This window comes from Bombina bombina, chromosome 3 (assembly GCF_027579735.1).
Source record: "Bombina bombina isolate aBomBom1 chromosome 3, aBomBom1.pri, whole genome shotgun sequence".
NCBI lineage: Eukaryota > Metazoa > Chordata > Amphibia > Anura > Bombinatoridae > Bombina > Bombina bombina.
This window is the reverse complement of record NC_069501.1, coordinates 425,231,750-425,251,610: the sequence shown is the minus strand read 5'-3', so window position 1 is coordinate 425,251,610 and position 19,861 is coordinate 425,231,750.

Genomic DNA, 19,861 nt, shown 5'->3' with positions numbered 1-19,861 from the left:
GAAAATTGCTGTAGTGAACAGCTGTAATAAACTGTGTATTAAAGGACAGACTTGGAATTCGTAGTGCTCCTCATATTAACTCTTTCATCAGAAAATGCTTTGTAAGGGATATCAGAGATTCTGTTCAGTGAAAGTGCCCAGCCACTTAACACCTGCTCTACACAAGTGAACTCATTTTTCACACTGCTCAGATTTCTTTTGCCTTTAATGTCCTGACTGACTGAACCCCCAACATACATCAGAAGAAAGGAGGGTTTAATTATGGAAGTATTTGCTGAAAGAGACCCTATGGTACAAATGCCATATCTATGGTACAATGCCAAATTGTGCCACTTTGTCTCTGTTATCAAAGGTTGCTGTTCTATAAGTTCTGTGGCAGAATTTATACCCATGGTATTTGCAACTTCATGGTTAATGTTTCAAAAATATTCTACATTTTTAATGTAAAACAGTTTAAATCCAACCAACAAGGGCCTTAAAGCAATAGTAAACATCTTGTAATTACAAGTCATTTCTATTGTTTTGCTATATAATAACGTATTAGCCAAGTGATGGTAAACTATGACAAAGTCAAACATGCGATCGGATAGAAAATAAAAAAATGAATGGACTTTCATTCATAAAAATCGCAGAAATTGGTCAGTATTTTGAAATATTTCATCTTTATAACATTTAATTTCACCTGTGTTCCTCCACCCATACAATCACCGTCATTGATTTCCAAAGTCACTTTTTTTTAGCTTCCAATCAAAATCCTGACCAGTCGGCAACTGTGAACTACCCAAACATGCTCCTCGTTAGCTAAGCGCATGCGCTACATGTTAGATCACAGACTGATAGTCAGATAACATGTAGTGGTGCGCATGCGCAAAGCAAACAGTGAATACCAAGATTCCCATATAATGACGTTGGATCATGAACAGATCAGGAAGGAAGTAATGCCGGGGGCGGAGCAAAGAGCGATAAAGCTAAGTAAGTCACATCTAAATTTACAAACGTTTGAGATATATAAAAAAAATGCGATTTAGATGGTACAGACGTGAGGAATAATAATTTAATTTTAAATTTTACTAAATTTACCATCACTTTAACATTTTTAAAAGAAATTAACATCTTGGTATCTGAAGTTGTTTTTTCAGTAGTTAAACTCTATCGACCACTTGCTTCATTTTGAAGAGCTAATGAGGGCTTGATTTTACAGACAACAAGGTCAGCCACAGTCATTCTGTTAGTATTTAAGTGCATTGTTTTGCAGTTATTATCCTGATAAAGCCAATTAAAGAAACTATTTAACAGGGTTAGCCTATACATGTATGTAATGTGCTTTTCCAGCTGAGCTTAGGACATTCACAATTTTCAAAGCTAAATTTTATGAAAAGGGAACAAAACAAAGAATGAAAGTATATTGCAAAGTTATTTTACTCAATTACATAAATTCAAAAATAAAATTTCATGATTCAGATAGTGCATGCGGTTAAAAAAAAATTACAATATACTTCCATTGTAAACATCATTCATTGTTCAAGCTTCTGTAAATGGAAGGTGTTTTGTTTGTCTAGCTTTAAACTCTACTTCCCTTGATAAAAGTGTGTAATGTACTATTACAATTTTTTTAATATTCCAGAAAATGTAGGTGTTATATAAAGAAAACATAAATATTCTAAACATCCAGTTACATACTATTAATAAAATAGCTTGATACAGCCTGATATAAGAATTTTTTGAAAAAGAAAAGCCTACTCTTTGTCTAATGGGAAGGCTTCCATGTGAATTTTCAACAACCAGCTTGTTTTCCAAGACAAAAGAAGTAACGTCAAAGAATTCGCCTTGATATAACTCTCAGGGAGGATTTTCTGTTTATGAACACAAATTAATGTCAGAGCTTGCAATGTGATTGGCTAGTTTAAGAACCAATCATTTAAAAGCACAATCTAGTCAAAACTCGATTATTCAGCAGGTACACCTTTTCATATGGATTAGGCTCTCTCTCACCCCCATTGGGATGTTGATTTCTGCTGTGCCTCTTGTTTATATAGCTTTTCTATAGCTAATACTGCAGTACTGAAATTTTCAATATAGGTTTTAGTTTCAACACACAAAAGCAGCTATTTCAAATGACAACATAAAATTAAGGAGTTATTTATAAACAATTAAATACAAACCAGCAGGTAAAAAATATTGAGAACATATTAAGGGGTTTAAATGTTATAGAAGAATGTCCTTTTAAAAGGACAGTCTAATAATAGGTCACCAATAACATTAGATGCAATACGACTGTGGAATAAGATAGCCAAAGGGATGGACCTATGTAGGTCAGATTCATTGCTAAGGCCTGTTAGGCTTTTGTTGCCAAAAGACCTAAGTAGATTAGTAGATAAGTGGGCGAACAAGGGGTTATATAGGGTTGCTGACTTTCTACCTAGCTTCAAAATGCTCACGTTTAACCAGATTAGGGGACAAATTGAGTTGGAAACGCTACGTTGGTTTATATACTTACAAGTTAGTTCAGCAATAGCAACATATACGTCATATAAGAGGCCCCGTCAGATCACAGAGCTGGAAAGAATGGTAATGGCGCCAAATAGGAGGAAAAAAATGATTTCTAAGATTTATATTTTAATACAGAAAGCTAAATATGAGTCTAAGCTAGCTATGACAGAGAGATGGGAAGAAGACACAACAGAAAGGTGGGGGACCAGTGAGTGGAACAAACTGATGTTAAATTCTTATAAGGGTCTGGTTAGCGCTGACATGAGAGAAAATTGTATCAAGGTGATGCTTAGATGGTACCTGACGCCAGAAAGAACAGCTCACTTTGTCTCAACACACAGCGGACATTGCTATGGGGGATGTAAGGAAAAGGGCACGTATAGACACATGTGGTGGGATTGCCAGGGAGTTCAGGCACTATGGGGGCAGCTATCAGAATTGATAAGTAGACTGCTGGAGGAAAAGGTGACCCTCAAGATGTCGCAAGCCTTGTTACCCTAGTAAAACCATTCAACTCGACGATTAGCAAGTTTATTAGAATTCTTTGCACATGCCTGAGAATTTGCATAGCTCGGCATTGGAAAGTTGGGGTACCATCATGGCACGAGGTAGTAGGAAAGATTACAGATACATAAATCCTGTCAGAATTAGTTGCTTGGTCGCTAGGACAACCAGAGCAGTTCCAGAAGACATGGTTTTATTGGATTCTGAGATCAGAACAGTACATGAGGGGGGTGGAACAGAGATAACCACATAGATAGTGAGGGATGGAAGCACTAGACTTACACGTGTTTGAAGACTTGAGATAGGGATATGCCCCTAGAAGAGTAGTAGAGGATAGTTTTAGGCATAATCACAATGTAAGGCTTACACATTTTTATTAAAGTAAAATGGCACCTTCTGGAAGGGGGGTAGGGATGGTAGTTGGGGAGGGGGGAGGGTAGGGTAAGTTACTGTATTATGTTATTAAATGTACTAGGCTGGCTGGATATTTTGTAAGATTATAGAGGCACAATGTCATGGCCATTTGACTATTATTATGAATGACAGTTATGGTGTATTTGGCATATGACGCTTCCCTTAGCAAAACAGCCTATACAAATAAATGTTTATGAATGATTTTGTTTTTTGTATTAATAATATTATACTCAATAAAAATGATTTCAACATAAAAGGACAGTCTACACAAAAATTGTTATTGTTTAAAAGATAGATAACGCCTTTACTACCCATTCCCCAGCTTTGCACAACCAACTTACAGCTAGATTAAGAGTTTTGCGTTATGAGTAAAAAAGCATTGTTATGCTTCATAACGATGCTTTTTCACTAACACCGCTATTACAAGTCTTGTCAGAATAGCTGTACCGCACACCTTTTTGGCCGTCATGCAACATCAGTACCGCACTTTAAGAAAAGTCCTTTTTCAATGGGACTTACATAGCGCTGCTATTACGAGTTTTGCTGTGAGGCCAAAAAGTGAGCGGTACACTCTAAAATGACAAGATCCGTACCGCCATCAAAAGTCAGTAGTTATGAGTTTTATGCTACAAAAGCTGTAACATAAAACCCATAACTAAACTGTCACAAAATGCACTAACACCCATAAACTACCTATTAACCCCCAAACCGAGGCCCTCTTGCATCGCAAACACTAAAATAAAATTATTAACCCCTAATCTGCCGCTCCGGACATTGCAACCACTATTAAAATGTATTAACCCCTATTCAGCCGCTCCCCAACATCGTTGCCACTATAATAAAGTTATTAACTCCTAAACCACCGCCCTCCCGCATCACAAACACTATTTAAATATTATTAACCCCTAATCTGCCGTCCGACCACATCGCCACTATAATAAACCTATTAACCACTAAACTGCAAGCCCCCCAACACGGAATATACTAAATTAAACTATTAACCCCTAAACCTCTGGCCTCCCACATTACTACATAAATATATTAACCACTAAACCTAACCCTAACGTAACCCTAACCCTAAGCATAACCCTAACCATAACACCCCCTAACTTAAATATAATTAAAATAAATATAAATAAAACTTACAATTATTACCTAAATAATTCCTATTTAAAACTAAATACAAACTTTCCTGTAAAAAAAACCTAAGCTAGCTACAAAATAACTAATAGTTACATTGTAGCTATTTTAGGTTTTATTTTTATTTCACAGCTAAGTTTGTATTTATTTTAACTAGGTAGACTAGTTAGTAAATAATTATTAACTATTTACTAGCTACCTAGTTAAAATAAATACAAAGTTACCTGTAAAATAAAACCTAACCTGCCTCACACTAAAACCTAACATTACAATAAAATTAAATTAATCAAATACAATTATCTAAATTACAAAAAAAATGAAACACTAAATTACACAAAATCGGGGTGTTTAGACATGGGGCGTGATCCGATAAAGATCATAGTTTGCGGTGCAAGCGAGGGAACCCCCGCCACCCGTAGTTTCAGCTCGCAACTCAAGCTATCCCATATACAGCGCCGTCAGATGCTAAAGTGCCGTAAGTCTGACAAACCAGCGATGTCCAGAAATCTGCGTAAGTACAAATTTCTGGACTCGCCAGTGACTTATGGCACTTTAGAAACTGCCGGCACCTACAAAACATGACTAAAGTATTAAATCTCCCGTACTGTCTAACACGCCTCCAAAACATAGCGCGAAACATATACCCCTCTATCCGCTATCCCCCCTCACCCTCCTAATAATAAAAAATGTATTAACCCCTAAACCGCCGCTCCCGGACCCCGCCGCACCTAATAAAGTTATTAACCCCTAAACCGCCGCTCCCGGACCCCGCCGCAACCTACATTAACTACCCCCTAATGTGAGCCCCTTACACCGCCGCCACCTACATTAACTACCCCCTAATGTGAGCTCCTACCCCGCCGCCAGCTACATTAACTACCCCCTAATGTGAGCTCCTACCCCGCCGCCCGCTACATTAACTACCCCCTAATGTGAGCTCCTACCCCGCCGCCAGCTATATTAAAATTATTAACCCCTAATCTAATCCCACTACACCGCCGCCAGCTATATTAAAATTATTAACCCCTAATTTAATCCCCCTACACCGCCGCCAGCTATATTAAATTAATTAACCCCTAATCTAATCCCCCTATACCACTGCCACCTATATTAAATTAATTAACCCCTAAAATACTAAAATATCCCTACCACTAAACCTAAGTCTAACCCTACAAATAGCCTTGAAGAGGGCTTTTTGCGTGGCATTACCCCAAAGTAAACAGCTCTATTGCCAGCCCTTAAAAGGGCTTTTGGCGGGGCATTGTCACAAAGTAATCAGCTCTTTTGCCTCTAATCTAAATCCCTCTACACCGCCGCCACCTATGATAAATGTATTACCCCCTAATCTAATCCCCCTACACCGCCGCCACCTATATTAAATAGATTAACCCCTAATCTGACCCCCCTACACCGCCGCCATCTATATTAACTATATTAACCCTAATTATATTAGGGTTAATATAGTTAATATCATTATTATATTATATATATATTAAGTATAATAACCCTATCTAACTCTAACACCCCTAACTAAATTCTTATTAAAATAAATCTAATTAATATTAATATTATTAATTAAAATATTCATATTTAAATCTAAATACTTACCTATAAAATAAACCCTAAGATAGCTACAATATAATTAATAATTACATTGTAGCTATTTTAGGGTTTATATTTATTTTACAGATAACTTGGTATTTATTTTAACTAGGTACAATAGCTTTTAGATAAAATATTTTTTATTAACCACAAACCTCCTCCTTGTACATCAGGTAAATGACATGTAACTTACAATGAGAAAGAGAAAAAAAGAAAAGAAAAACGTTATGCAGCAAAACACATATTACCTTACACACAATTATAATCCTTATCTAAGCTGCAATATTTGCTGCGGTCCATCTCAGAATATGTGGAGGCTTCTCTCATTTTCATACTTTTTCCCTTGGTTACTCCTTTTATATGTCAGTGGATACAACAGTCTATATCGGAGATACTTAATCTTGGGGGGTGGTATTCTTATCGCTTTAGCAATATTATTAATCTAAATAGAACCAATGAGCAAAACTCAACAAATCTCAAAACACAACATGTAAAACTAATGGAACCACGGGTACCAACCGACCTAGTGTCTGTCTATATGGCTAATAGTAGCTTCCTCATCAATTTTCCCTATATTGAATAACCTATCATGTCTGATCGGCGACTATTATCCTCTAAGACTTCTCTGCCTTTCTTCCTAACTTATTCTTTAATTACCCTTAAGTATCCAGTAAAACCAGATCTTCTGGAACGCAGGCCCTGTATCCTGTATAACTGCTGCTGTCTCGTACATCGAATAAATCATCTGTATTCTAGTTAAAACCTCCGTCCATGACGGTATCTCATTTTTCCAGTATTTAGCTATAGCTATTCTTGTGGTAGTACAGAGGATTCGGATAAAAGTGTTTATATGTGGATTTAATCTCGGAACTGTCTCATGCAACAGTGCCTGGGCCGGTGTAAGCGAGATTTGTTCATCTAATAATGTGCTCAGCAGTGCAGATAACTCCCCCCATATGTTTTGGACTTTAGGGCAATCCCACCACATGTGGAGATATGATCCCCTAACCTTACACCCTCTATAACAGTGGCTAGAGCCTCCTGGTGTCATATGAGTTGTTTTCACTGGTGTCAAGTACCATCTAAAAGTTGTCTTCAGTACGTTCTCTCTGAGGTCTGCACTAATAAGGCCCCTGCTAGCGTGATGGAATATATCATTCCATTCGTCTATCGTATGCTCCTTCACTATATCCCCCTCCCAGTTTAGTAGCAGTGTAGTTTTAGTTAAGTATTTATTTTCCTGTAGCAATATGTATAATCTAGAGATTGCTTTCTTGGGTCTGTTAACTGCTGTACATAAATTTTTGAGAGTCGTCCTTTGACTATGTGGCATAGCCCTGTTAATGTGTACTTGTATAGCTGATGTGACCTGTAGGTAGAGAAACCAGTGTATCTGAATAGGCTCTAATTTTTGTCTGAGTTTACCTTGTGAATGCTAATCCGCCACCCTGTATAAGCCTTTATTTTCCCATTTCTTTATATGGTATCTAAACTCCTCGTTTAACAAAAATTTTAGCGGCATTATTAGGGATTGTTTAGGAATTAACTTCCCTATCTGCTGGATCTTAGTCCATTGTTTCTTAGTCATTTGCGTAATTTTGTTTTGGTAAGCTTTTGGGTCTTTGTTCTTTACAGTACCCCATATAATGTCGTCAGGTTCCTCCATCCCCCCCATGGTTGCCTCCAAAGTGGGCCAGAGAACATCTTTCTGTCGTCTACCAAGTATTGAATTCTGCGCCAGTCTTGCTGCTGTGTAATAATCCTGTAAATTGGGAGCACCCACCCCCCCCCAACTGTCTATGTCTCGTCAGAATTTGATGTGGAATCCTCGGGTTACAATAGCTTTTAAATAGTTAATAACTATTTAATAGCTACCTAGTTAAAATAATTACCAATTTACCTGTAAAATAAATCCTAAGTTACAAATACACCTACACTATCAATAAATTAATTAAATAAACTACAAATATCTAAACTAAAATACAATTAAATACACTAAACTAAATTACAAAAAAAACCCACTAAATTACAAAAAAATAAAAAAAGATTACAAGAATTTTAAGCTAATTACACCTATTCTAAGCCCCCTAATAAAATAATAAAGCCCCCCAAAATAAAAAAAAATTCCCTACCCTATTCTAAATTACAAAAGTTAACAGCTCTATTACCAGCCCTTAAAAGGGCCTTTTGCGGGGCATGCCCCAAAGTAATCAGCTCTTTTGCCTGTAAAAAAAAACACAATACCACCCCCCAACATTACAACGCACCACCCACATACCCCTACTCTAAACCCACCCAAACCCCCCTTAAAAAAAACCTAACACTAAGCCCCAGAAGATCTCCCTACCTTGAGTCGTCTTCACCCAGCCGGGCCGAACTCTTCATCCAATCCGGGCGATGTCTTCATCCAAGCGGCAAAGAAGAAGTCTTCCATCTTGCGATGTCTTCATCCAAGCGGCAAAGAAGAAGTCTTCCATCCGGCGATGTCTTCATCCAAGCGGCAAAGAAGAGGTCCTCCATCGGGGCGAAGTTTTCCTCCAAGCGGCATCTTCAATCTTGTTTCTTCAGACCTCCGACGCGGAACATCCAGCTGGCCTGACGACTGAAAGACGAATGAAGTTTCCTTTAAATGACGTCATTCCTTTAAATGACGTCAGCCAATCGGAATTAAGGTAAGAAAATCTGATTGGCTGATCGGAACAGCCAATAGAATGCAAGCTCAATCTGATTGGCTGATTGGATCAGCCAATCGGATTGAACTTGAATCTGATTGGCTGATTGAATCAGCCAATCAGATTTTCTTACCTTAATTCCGATTGGCTGATAGAATCCTATCAGCCAATCGGAATTCGAGGGACGCCATCTTGGATGACGTCATTTAAAGGAAACTTCATTCATCTTTCAGTCGTCGGGCCAGCTGGATGTTCCGCGTCGGAGGTCCGAAGAAAGAAGATTGAAGATGCCGCTTGGAGGAAAACTTTGCCCCGATGGAGGACCTCTTCTTTGCCGCTTGGATGAAGACATCGCCAGATGGAAGACTTAATCTTTGCCGCTTGGAAGAAGACATCGCCTGATGGAAGACTTCTTCTTTGCCGCTTGGATGAAGACATCGCCCGGATTGAATGAAGAGTTCGGCCCGGCTGGGTGAAGACGACTCAAGGTAGGGAGATCTTCTGGGGCTTAGTGTTAGGTTAATTTAAGGGGGGTTTGGGTGGGTTTAGAGTAGGGGTATGTGGGTGGTGGGTTGTAATGTTGGGGGATGGTATTGTGTTTTTTTTTTACAGGCAAAAGAGCTGATTACTTTGGGGCATGCCCCGCAAAAAGCCCTTTTAAGGGCTGGTAATAGAGCTGTTAACTTTTGTAATTTAGATTAGGGTAGGGAAATTTTTTTATTTTGGGGGGCTTTGCTATTTTATTAGGGGGCTTAGAATAGGTGTAATTAGTTTAAAATTCTTGTAATCTTTTTTTATTTTTTGTAATTTAGTTTAGTGTATTTAATTGTATTTTAGTTTAGAGATTTGTAGTTTATTTAATTTATTGATAGTGTAGGTGTATTTGTAACTTAGGTTAGGATTTATTTTACAGGTAAATTGGTAATTATTTAAACAAGGTAGCTATTAAATAGTTATTAACTATTTAATAGCTATTGTACCTAGTTAAAATAAATACCAAGTTACCTGTAAAATAAATATAAACCCTAAAATAGCTACAATGTAATTATTAATCTTAGGGTTTATTTTATAGGTATTTAGATTTAAATAGGAATATTTTAATTAATAATATTAATATTAATTAGATTTATTTTAATAAGAATTTAGTTAGGGGTGTTAGAATTAGATAGGGTTATTATACTTAATATATATATACTGTATAATATAATAACTATATTAACTATATTAACCCTAATATAATTAGGGTTAATATAGTTAATATATATAATATAATAACTATATTAACTATATTAACCCTAATATAATTAGGGTTAATATAGTTAATATAGGTGGCGGCGGTGTAGGGGGATTAGACTAGGGGTTAATGTATTTAATATAGATGGCGGCGGTGTAGGGGGATTAGATTAGGGGGTAATACATTTTTTTATAGGTGGCGGCGGGGGATTTAGATTATAGGCAAAAGAGCTGATTACTTTGTGACAATGCCCCGCCAAAAGCCCTTTTAAGGGCTGGTAAAAGAGCTGATTACTTTGGGGCAAAGCCCCACAAAAAGCCCTTTTAAGGGCTGGCAATAGAGCTGTTTACTTTGGGGTAATTCAGGGCTTTTTGTAGGGTTAGACTTAGGTTTAGTGGTAGGGATATTTTAGTATTTTAGGGGTTAATTAATTTAATATAGGTGGCAGCGGTATAGGGGGATTAGATTAGGGGATAATTAATTTAATATAGGTGGCAGCGGTATAGGGGGATTAGATTAGGGGTTCATTCATTTAATATAGCTGGCGGCAGTGTAGGGGGATTAAATTAGGGGTTAATAATTTTAATATAGCTGGCGGCGGGGTAGGGGGATTAGATTAGGGGTTTATAATTTTAATATAGCTGGCGGCGGGGTAGGAGCTCACATTAGGGGGTAGTTAATGTAGCTGGCGGCGGTGTAAGGGGCTCACATTAGGGGGTAGTTAATGTAGATGGCGGCGGTGTAGGGGCTCACATTAGGGGGTAGGTAATGTAGATGGCGGCGGTGTAGGGGCTCACATTAGGGGGTAGGTAATGTAGATGGCGGCGGTGTAGGGGCTCACATTAGGGGGTTATACATTTAATGTAGGTGGCGGCGGGGTCCGGGAGCGGCGGTTTAAGGGTTAAATACTTTATTAGGGATTGCGGTGGGGGATCGCGGTTGACAGGTAGATAGACATTACGCATGCGTTAGGTGTTAGGTTTTATTTTGCAGGTAGTTTAGGGAGTTACGGGGCTCCAATAGACAGCGTAAGGCTTACTACGCCTGCAATTTGTGGCGAGGTGAAAATGGAGTAGGATTTCTCCATTTTCGCCACGTAAGTCCTTACGCTGTATATTGGATACTAAACTGCGCTGGTTTGGTATACCTGTCTATGGGCCAAAAAACTACGGCTGAAGGCAGAAATATACGAGCGTAACTTCTAGGTTACACCATATATGTGATACCAAACCAGCGCAAAATTTGGCGTCGCCGGCTTTTGCGGGCAACACTGCATATCGGATCGAGGCCCTGGTTTTTATGTTAGGGTGTTAGGTTTAAACAACTTTTTATTTCCCCATAGACATCAATGGGGCTGCATTACGGAGCTTTTGTTCCTGCGATCACAGGTGTTAGGCTTTTTTTTTGCCAGCTCTCCCCATTGATGTCTATGGGGAAATCGTGCACGAGTACGTCAAAGCAGCGCTTGTATTTGGGTGAAGCATGGAGCTCAATGCCACCATATTGCCCGCGCAAGCCTGTTTTTTGCAAACCTGTAATAGCAGCGCTATAGGGAGGTGAGCGATGAAAATAACGTACATGAAATTAGCGAGCAGCCATAACTTGTAATCTAGCTGATTGTTAGATTAATATACTTTATAACATTTAAGGCTCTACATTTCTGCCTATTTCAAAGGCTCTATTGACAGCCTCTCAATCACATGCTTTTGTATTTTCTTTTCACAACAGGAGACTACTAATTCATGTGAGTCATATAGATAACATTGTGCTCACGAGAGAGTTATTTAAGAGTTAGCACAATACTAAATGCAAGTCAATAGATAATAAATACAAATTCATGTGATCAGGGGACTGAGAAGATGCTTAGATACAAGGTAATCACAGAGGTAAAAAGTATATTAATATAACTGTGTTGGTTATGCAAAACTGGGGAATGGGTAATAAAGGGATTATCTATCTTTTAAAACAATAACAATTCTGTTGTAGACTGTTCCTTTAAACAAAAAATATTTTAGTGCAATATATAATTGTTTTAGTTATTGCTTTTACTATGCACACAAATATGTAGCATCATTATGTATGCCTTATGGACTCAAGTTCACACTTTGCAGCTTTTAAGAGAACTGGCAGTGGCTCATATCACATCACTGCCTACACAATAAATGTCACTGTCTGCGTACTGAGTGGCACAAGCTGTGAATGCGTGCACAGTATCCGTGATTACTAAGTGGTGCCTTTTACTAGAAGTCATTTTAGATTTCTAAAGTATAATACAACATTTTTCTAATCAAAACTTAAAGGATTACAAAAGTTTGAAAAAAATGACTACATAAAAAAAACATATTATCTGAAAGAGTGTCTAATAATTAGCAGATTACACTTACTTATCATTCAAAACAAAGCTTCTATCTTAATGAAAATATACAATTTTATATCATGTTTTATATCATGGAACCCAGCCCTTAAAATGGTTGTGTCTCAGTCGTAGCATATTGCCCAATCGCAGCGCTCACAATTTGCATTTGAGAGCATGCGCATATCAAAAGAAGTGAATTGCATGTGCATTACAGCTCTATATTTTCCTTTATAGGCTGCATGTTAATGCTTGCGCATAACTACTTGTGAGAATTGTTTCCCAAAACCTTGGATGTTGTGACCGCTGAAAATGTGACATGAAACATATTGCACATGCGTGGTAAAATCATATCCAAGAGTGCATGCGTGGGTCCATTTGCGCTACCTGGAATTGCCTACAAATAGAGAACCCAGGTTGCCCACTGTGATTGGCAAATGCAAATTTGTCTCACGGTGGATTTGGAAAGCTGCATGTTTTACATTGAAGATTACTGCAAAAATGCTTAGAAATGAAAACAGAAGGCACTTGAGCATTTTTTCAACACATATTAACCCAGAGAATGAAAAGATATTACTATTTGCCTTTCATATCCCTTTAAATACACTAATGTACTTGATTACACTTTAAGTACATGTAACACCAGCTTATATAAGTAAAAAATAAATACTTTTCTATTAGACAAAAAGAGGGGCGAAGAACATTGTAAAGAAGTGGCCCATTATGTTCTCTGAAGGAAGAACAAATTCTTAAAGGCACACAGCAAAAGATAAGAAATGCTAAACAAGGTTTTTACCTCATCCTAAATTTGATGGTAGGAGTAGCACTAGGGGCTGTAACCCTTAGTCTGGAAAATCCCTCAATGAGTGTCACATAGGTTAAAATAAGTTAGCCCAGAATGCCAATAGGGATGAATGGGATCTGAATTTGATAGTACCGATAAAGTAAAAGGTAGTAAGGGCAGAACATAGTTAGATCATGGAATTTAAACATTCTGCCTCCTTCCCATCCTGTCCACTATCAGACAGCACAAAAGATGAAGGAAGAGGTAAGTGGTACGTTCTGATAGTTTCATTTATACATATTTATTATTTCATGGTCAAACTTCATTTTAAAGCAACAAAAGCTGTCTGAAGTATTTTAGATTTCTTATGCACAAGGGCCCTAAGGGGAAAAGTGTAAAGGAAGCTAACATTTCTCTCCCCATACATCCCTCACTATAAGAACAGAATATATACTATTGGGTGCGGGAGTGTACGGTAGTCTCACAGTTCTCTCCCCATACATCCCTCACTATAAGAACAGAATATGTACTATTGGGTGCGGGAGTGTACGGTAGTCTCACAGTTCTCTCCCCATACATCCCTCACTATAAGAACAGAATATGTACTATTGGGTGCGGGAGTGTACGGTAGTCTCACAGTTCTCTCCCCATACATCCCTCACTATAAGAACAGAATATGTACTATTGGGTGCGGGAGTGTACGGTAGTCTCACAGTTCCCTCCCCATACATCCCTCACTATAAGAATAGAATATGTACTATTGGGTGCGGGAGTGTACGGTAGTCTCACATTTCTCTCCCCATACATCCCTCACTATAAGAATAGAATATGTACTATTGGGTGCGGGAGTGTACGGTAGTCTCACAGTTCTCTCCCCATACATCCCTCACTATAAGAACAGAATATGTACTATTGGGTGCGGGAGTGTACGGTAGTCTCACAGTTCTCTCCCCATACATCCCTCACTATACGAACAGAATATATACTATTGGGTGCGGGAGTGTACGGTAGTCTCACAGTTCTCTCCCCATACATCCCTCACTATAAGAACAGAATATATACTATTGGGTGCAGGAGTGTACGGTAGTCTCACAGTTCTCTCCCCATACATCCCTCACTATAAGAACAGAATATGTACTATTGGGTGCGGGAGTGTACAGTAGTCTCACAGTTCTCTCCCCATACATCCCTCACTATAAGAACAGAATATATACTATTGGGTGCGGGAGTGTACGGTAGTCTCACAGTTCTCTCCCCATACATCCCTCACTATAAGAACAGAATATATACTATTGGGTGCGGGAGTGTACGGTAGTCTCACAGTTCTCTCCCCATACATCCCTCACTATAAGAACAGAATATGTACTATTGGGTGCGGGAGTGTACGGTAGTCTCACAGTTCTCTCCCCATACATCCCTCACTATAAGAACAGAATATGTACTATTGGGTGCGGGAGTGTACGGTAGTCTCACAGTTCTCTCCCCATACATCCCTCACTATAAGAACAGAATATATACTATTGGGTGCGGGAGTGTACGGTAGTCTCACATTTCTCTCCCCATACATCCCTCACTATAAGAACAGAATATGTACTATTGGGTGCGGGAGTGTACGGTAGTCTCACAGTTCTCTCCCCATACATCCCTCACTATAAGAACAGAATATGTACTATTGGGTGCGGGAGTGTACGGTAGTCTCACATTTCTCTCCCCATACATCCCTCACTATAAGAATAGAATATGTACTATTGGGTGCGGGAGTGTACGGTAGTCTCACAGTTCTCTCCCCATACATCCCTCACTATAAGAACAGAATATGTACTATTGGGTGCGGGAGTGTACGGTAGTCTCACAGTTCTCTCCCCATACATCCCTCACTATAAGAACAGAATATATACTATTGGGTGTGGGAGTGTACGGTAGTCTCACAGTTCTCTCCCCATACATCCCTCACTATAAGAACAGAATATATACTATTGGGTGCAGGAGTGTACGGTAGTCTCACAGTTCTCTCCCCATACATCCCTCACTATAAGAACAGAATATGTACTATTGGGTGCGGGAGTGTACGGTAGTCTCACAGTTCTCTCCCCATACATCCCTCACTATAAGAACAGAATATATACTATTGGGTGCGGGAGTGTACGGTAGTCTCACAGTTCTCTCCCCATACATCCCTCACTATAAGAACAGAATATATACTATTGGGTGCGGGAGTGTACGGTAGTCTCACAGTTCTCTCCCCATACATCCCTCACTATAAGAACAGAATATGTACTATTGGGTGCGGGAGTGTACGGTAGTCTCACAGTTTTCTCCCCATACATTCCTCACTATGAGAACAGAATATGGACTATTGGGTGCGGGAGTGTACGGTAGTCTCACAGTTTTCTCCCCATACATTCCCCACTATGAGAACAGAATATGTACTATTGGGTGCGGGAGTGTACGGTAGTCTCACAGTTTTCTCCCCATACATTCCTCACTATGAGAACAGAATATGTACTATTGGGGGCGGGAGTGTACGGTAGTTTCAAAGTTCTCTCCCCATACATTCCTCACTATGAGAACAGAATATGGACTATTGGCTGCGGGAGTGTACTGTAGTCTCAAAGTTCTCTCCCCATACATTCCTCACTATGAGAACAGAATATGGACTATTGGCTGCGGGAGTGTACGGTAGTCTCACAATTCTCTCCCCATACATTCCCCACTATGAGAACAGAATATGGACTATTTGGTGTGGGAGTGTACAGTAGTCTCACAGTTCTCTCCCCATACATTCCCCACTATGTGAACAGAATTTGGACTGTTGGGTGCGGTAGTATACGGTAGTCTCACAGTTCTCTCCCCATACATTACCGCTATGAGAACAGAATATGGACTATTGGGTGTGGGAGTGTACGTGTCATATTCACATTAATTCTGTGTCTGCCTGTGCCTTTAAGGGGCGGTTATTATATTTGCCAAAGCGCTATTTAAACTTCCCTGTTCTTACACTCATTGCTTGGTATTCTTGTGTACCCAAGCTTGTACCTACCTGGTTCCTGTCTATCGTTTGGAGTTACAGGCCGGATCCTAGCCGTTCCTCTTCAGCTCTACCTTCTGCCGGAACTTTCAGATTCATCCACGGTGACGTCACTTGCTGGTCTCTGTGGGATCTTCACACGCTGTGTTGCTTCCATCCTGTCAGCATTGCCATACTGTCTTCTGTAGCTACGGACCTGAACTAACTCTCAGTAAGCCCCTTATCTTTCACTCATATCGTTGTATCATTATTCTTAAAGTATACTTTTACTTGCCAACATATGCATAGATAGTTAACTGGTTTTATTGTCTCAGTACCACTTTAATCAATGTGCCTCCGGTTTTAATAGAGGTTACTGATAATAAATACACACCTAAATTAATTGTATACCTAATACTATTTTTATTTGCTAAGTAACCTTGCAAATAGTAGTCCCTACCTATAGTATTAGTTATACAACACACCATATTTATTACAATTGGTACATGCTTCCACAGTTGGGTATAACCACATAATATAAAACTCTCCCTCTTTTATAGGGAACTACAGAAAGCTAATCAAGCTCTGACATTAATACCAAGCCTCACTATGAACCCAGTGGATTTGGTCACACATGTGCAAACTCTAACAGAGAAAGTAGAGACCATTACATCAGAACTTAATAGCTTACAACAAGAAAATTTAACCCTAAAAGCTTACATTAAAGAGATAGCAGACAAACAAAAAACTGACTCTCTACCTGAACCTACAAATAGCCCACCTGATAAGTTCTCTGGGGAACGTAAGCATTTCAGAGAATTTAGGAATGCTTGTTATTTAATGTTTACTTTAAAGCCTAAAACTTTCCCCACAGATCATATCAAGGTCCTTACTGTTATATCCTACCTTAGGGGTGAGGCTCGTGTATGGGCTAATTCTTTCTTTGAGGTTAATGACCCAGTACTGTATTCATTGGATGCTTTTTTTACCTCAATGTCTCAATTATATGATGACCCATTTAAACAACTAACAGCTGAGAATGCTATGAGGTCCCTAAAACAACATAAACACCCTGTGGAAGATTATATCACAGAATTTAAAAGGTGGTCTAAGGATACAGGCATGAGGAATGAGCTATCACTAAAAAATCAATTTCGCCTGGGCTTATCAGACTCACTCAAAGACGAAATTGCAAGGGTTCCATTACCAGACACATTAGAGGAACTTATTAACCTTTCCATAATCCTAGATAGGCGTTTGAGAGAACGCAGACATGAGCGCACCTTATCTGACACTACTACTAGGCATCTCTCCACACCTACACCTTCCTACAGTAGGTCACCATCCAGGGTTACATCCGAACCTATGGAGATTGGGGTCATCAGGGGTCCCCTCACCCCACAAGAAAAGCTCAGCAGAAGATGCAAGAATCTATGTCTATACTGTGGCTCCCCAGATCACAATGTGAAGGACTGCCCATCCCTTATACGCCAGAAGACGGGTAAGACCTGTGTCATGAGCACTTCTTCCACTCCTAACTATAAGGTTTCTAGTCATTATTCACTATCTGTTCTTTTACAGTGGGAGACCCAGAGACTCCACTCCAAAGCGATCATTGATTCAGGAGCAAGTTCTAATTATATTGATCTGAATTTCTCACGTGTGTATAGAATCCCCGGAGTGGATCCTTTTGGGGGGGCATTCTGTCATATTCACATTAATTCTGTGTCTGCCTGTACCTTTAAGGGGCGGTTATTATATTTGCCAAACCGCTATTTAAACCTTCCTGTTCTTACACTCATTGCTTGGTATTCTTGTGTACCCAAGCTTGTACTTACCTGGTTCCTGTCTATCATTTGGAGTTACAGGCCGGATCCTAGCCGTTCCTCTTCAGCTCTACCTTCTGCCGGAACTTTCAGATTCATCTGCGGTGACGTCACACGCCGGTCTCTGTCGGATCTTCACACGCTGTGTTGCTTCCATCCTGTCAGCATTGCCATACAGTCTCCTGTAGCTACGGACCTGAACTAACTCTAAGTAAGCCCCTTATCTTACACTCATATCGTTGTATCATTATTCTTAAAGTATACTTTTACTTGCCAGCATATGCATAGATAGTTAACTGGTGTTATTGTCTCAGTACCACTTTAACCAATGTGCCTCCGGTTTTAATAGAGGTTACTGATAATAAATACACACCTAAATTAATTGTATACCTAATACTATTTTTATTTGCTAAGTAACCTTGCAAATAGTAGTCCCTAACTATAGTATTAGTTATACAACACACCATATTTATTACAATTGGTACATGTTTCCACAGTTGGGTATAACCACATAATATAAAACTTTTATAGGGAACTACAGAAAGCTAATCAAGCTCTGACAGTACGGGAGTCTCACAGTTCTCTCCCCATACATTCCCCACTATGAGAACAGAATATGGACTATTGGGTGCGGGGTGTACGGTAGTCTCACAGTTCTCTCCCCATACAGTCCCCACTATGAGAACAGAATATGGACTATTTGGTGCAAGAGTATACAGGAGTGTCACAGGTCTCTCCCCATACTTTCCCCACTATGAAAACAGAATATGGACTATTTGGTACGGGAGTGTATGGGAGTCTTGCAGTTCTCACCCCATACATTCCCCACTATGAAAACAGAATATGGACTATTTGGTGCGGGAGTGTATGGGAGTCTTTCAGTTCTCTCGCCATACATTCCCCACTATGAGAAAAGAATATAGACTATTTGGTGCGGGGGTGTACGGGAGTCTTGCAGTTCTCACCCCATACATTCCCCACTATGAAAACAGAATATGGACTATTTGGTGCGGGAGTGTATGGGAGTCTTTCAGTTCTCTCGCCATACATTCCCCACTATGAGAACAGAATATGGACTACTTGGTGCGGGGGTGTACAAGAGTCTCACAGTTCTCTCCCCATACATTCCCCACTATGAGAACAAAATATGGACTATTTTGTGCGGGAGTGTACAGGAGTCTCACAGTTCTCTCCCCATATAATCCCTACAGTGGGAACTGATTTTAGATTTATTTTGCGCAAGTCACAAGTGGTGTGTGATTGTAGGGGACGCTTCCATTCTCTCACTGTACATCTCCCCACTATGGGAACAGGCTATGGAATATTGGAGGAAGGAGAAATTATTGCTCTTTTTATTACACACACTTTATATCACCAATTCTTTATGTATTAGTAATACCGCAAAAAAAAGCAAAAGCAAAAACAAAAACAATGTTCTTTGTGTTATTGATATTGTTTTAAGTACTACTTGCACAAATTGTTTAAAACATTTCAGTATATGCTGCTAGCACAAAGAGTTTTAATACAGTGTTTTTCTGCAAATCAGGTGAAATAATTTTTACTAAGAAGGGTCAAACTAGGGCTTAATATGTCAGAAATACATATAGTGGTGCTGGGGACACAGCATAGGCTAGTGTTTTGGAGAAGAGTAGTGTGAGGTTTGGGTTAGGGCCATTATATGTACATAAGGAAGTTTTTTTGCGATCTAGAAATTTAGAACAGCAAAGCCCCAGTATATCCGGTGATTAACTTATAGACCACTGCAAGAGTTTTAAACACATTGCTGAAGTCACCTCTGGATCATTAATACACTGACTAGAGCTGAACACGCCCAG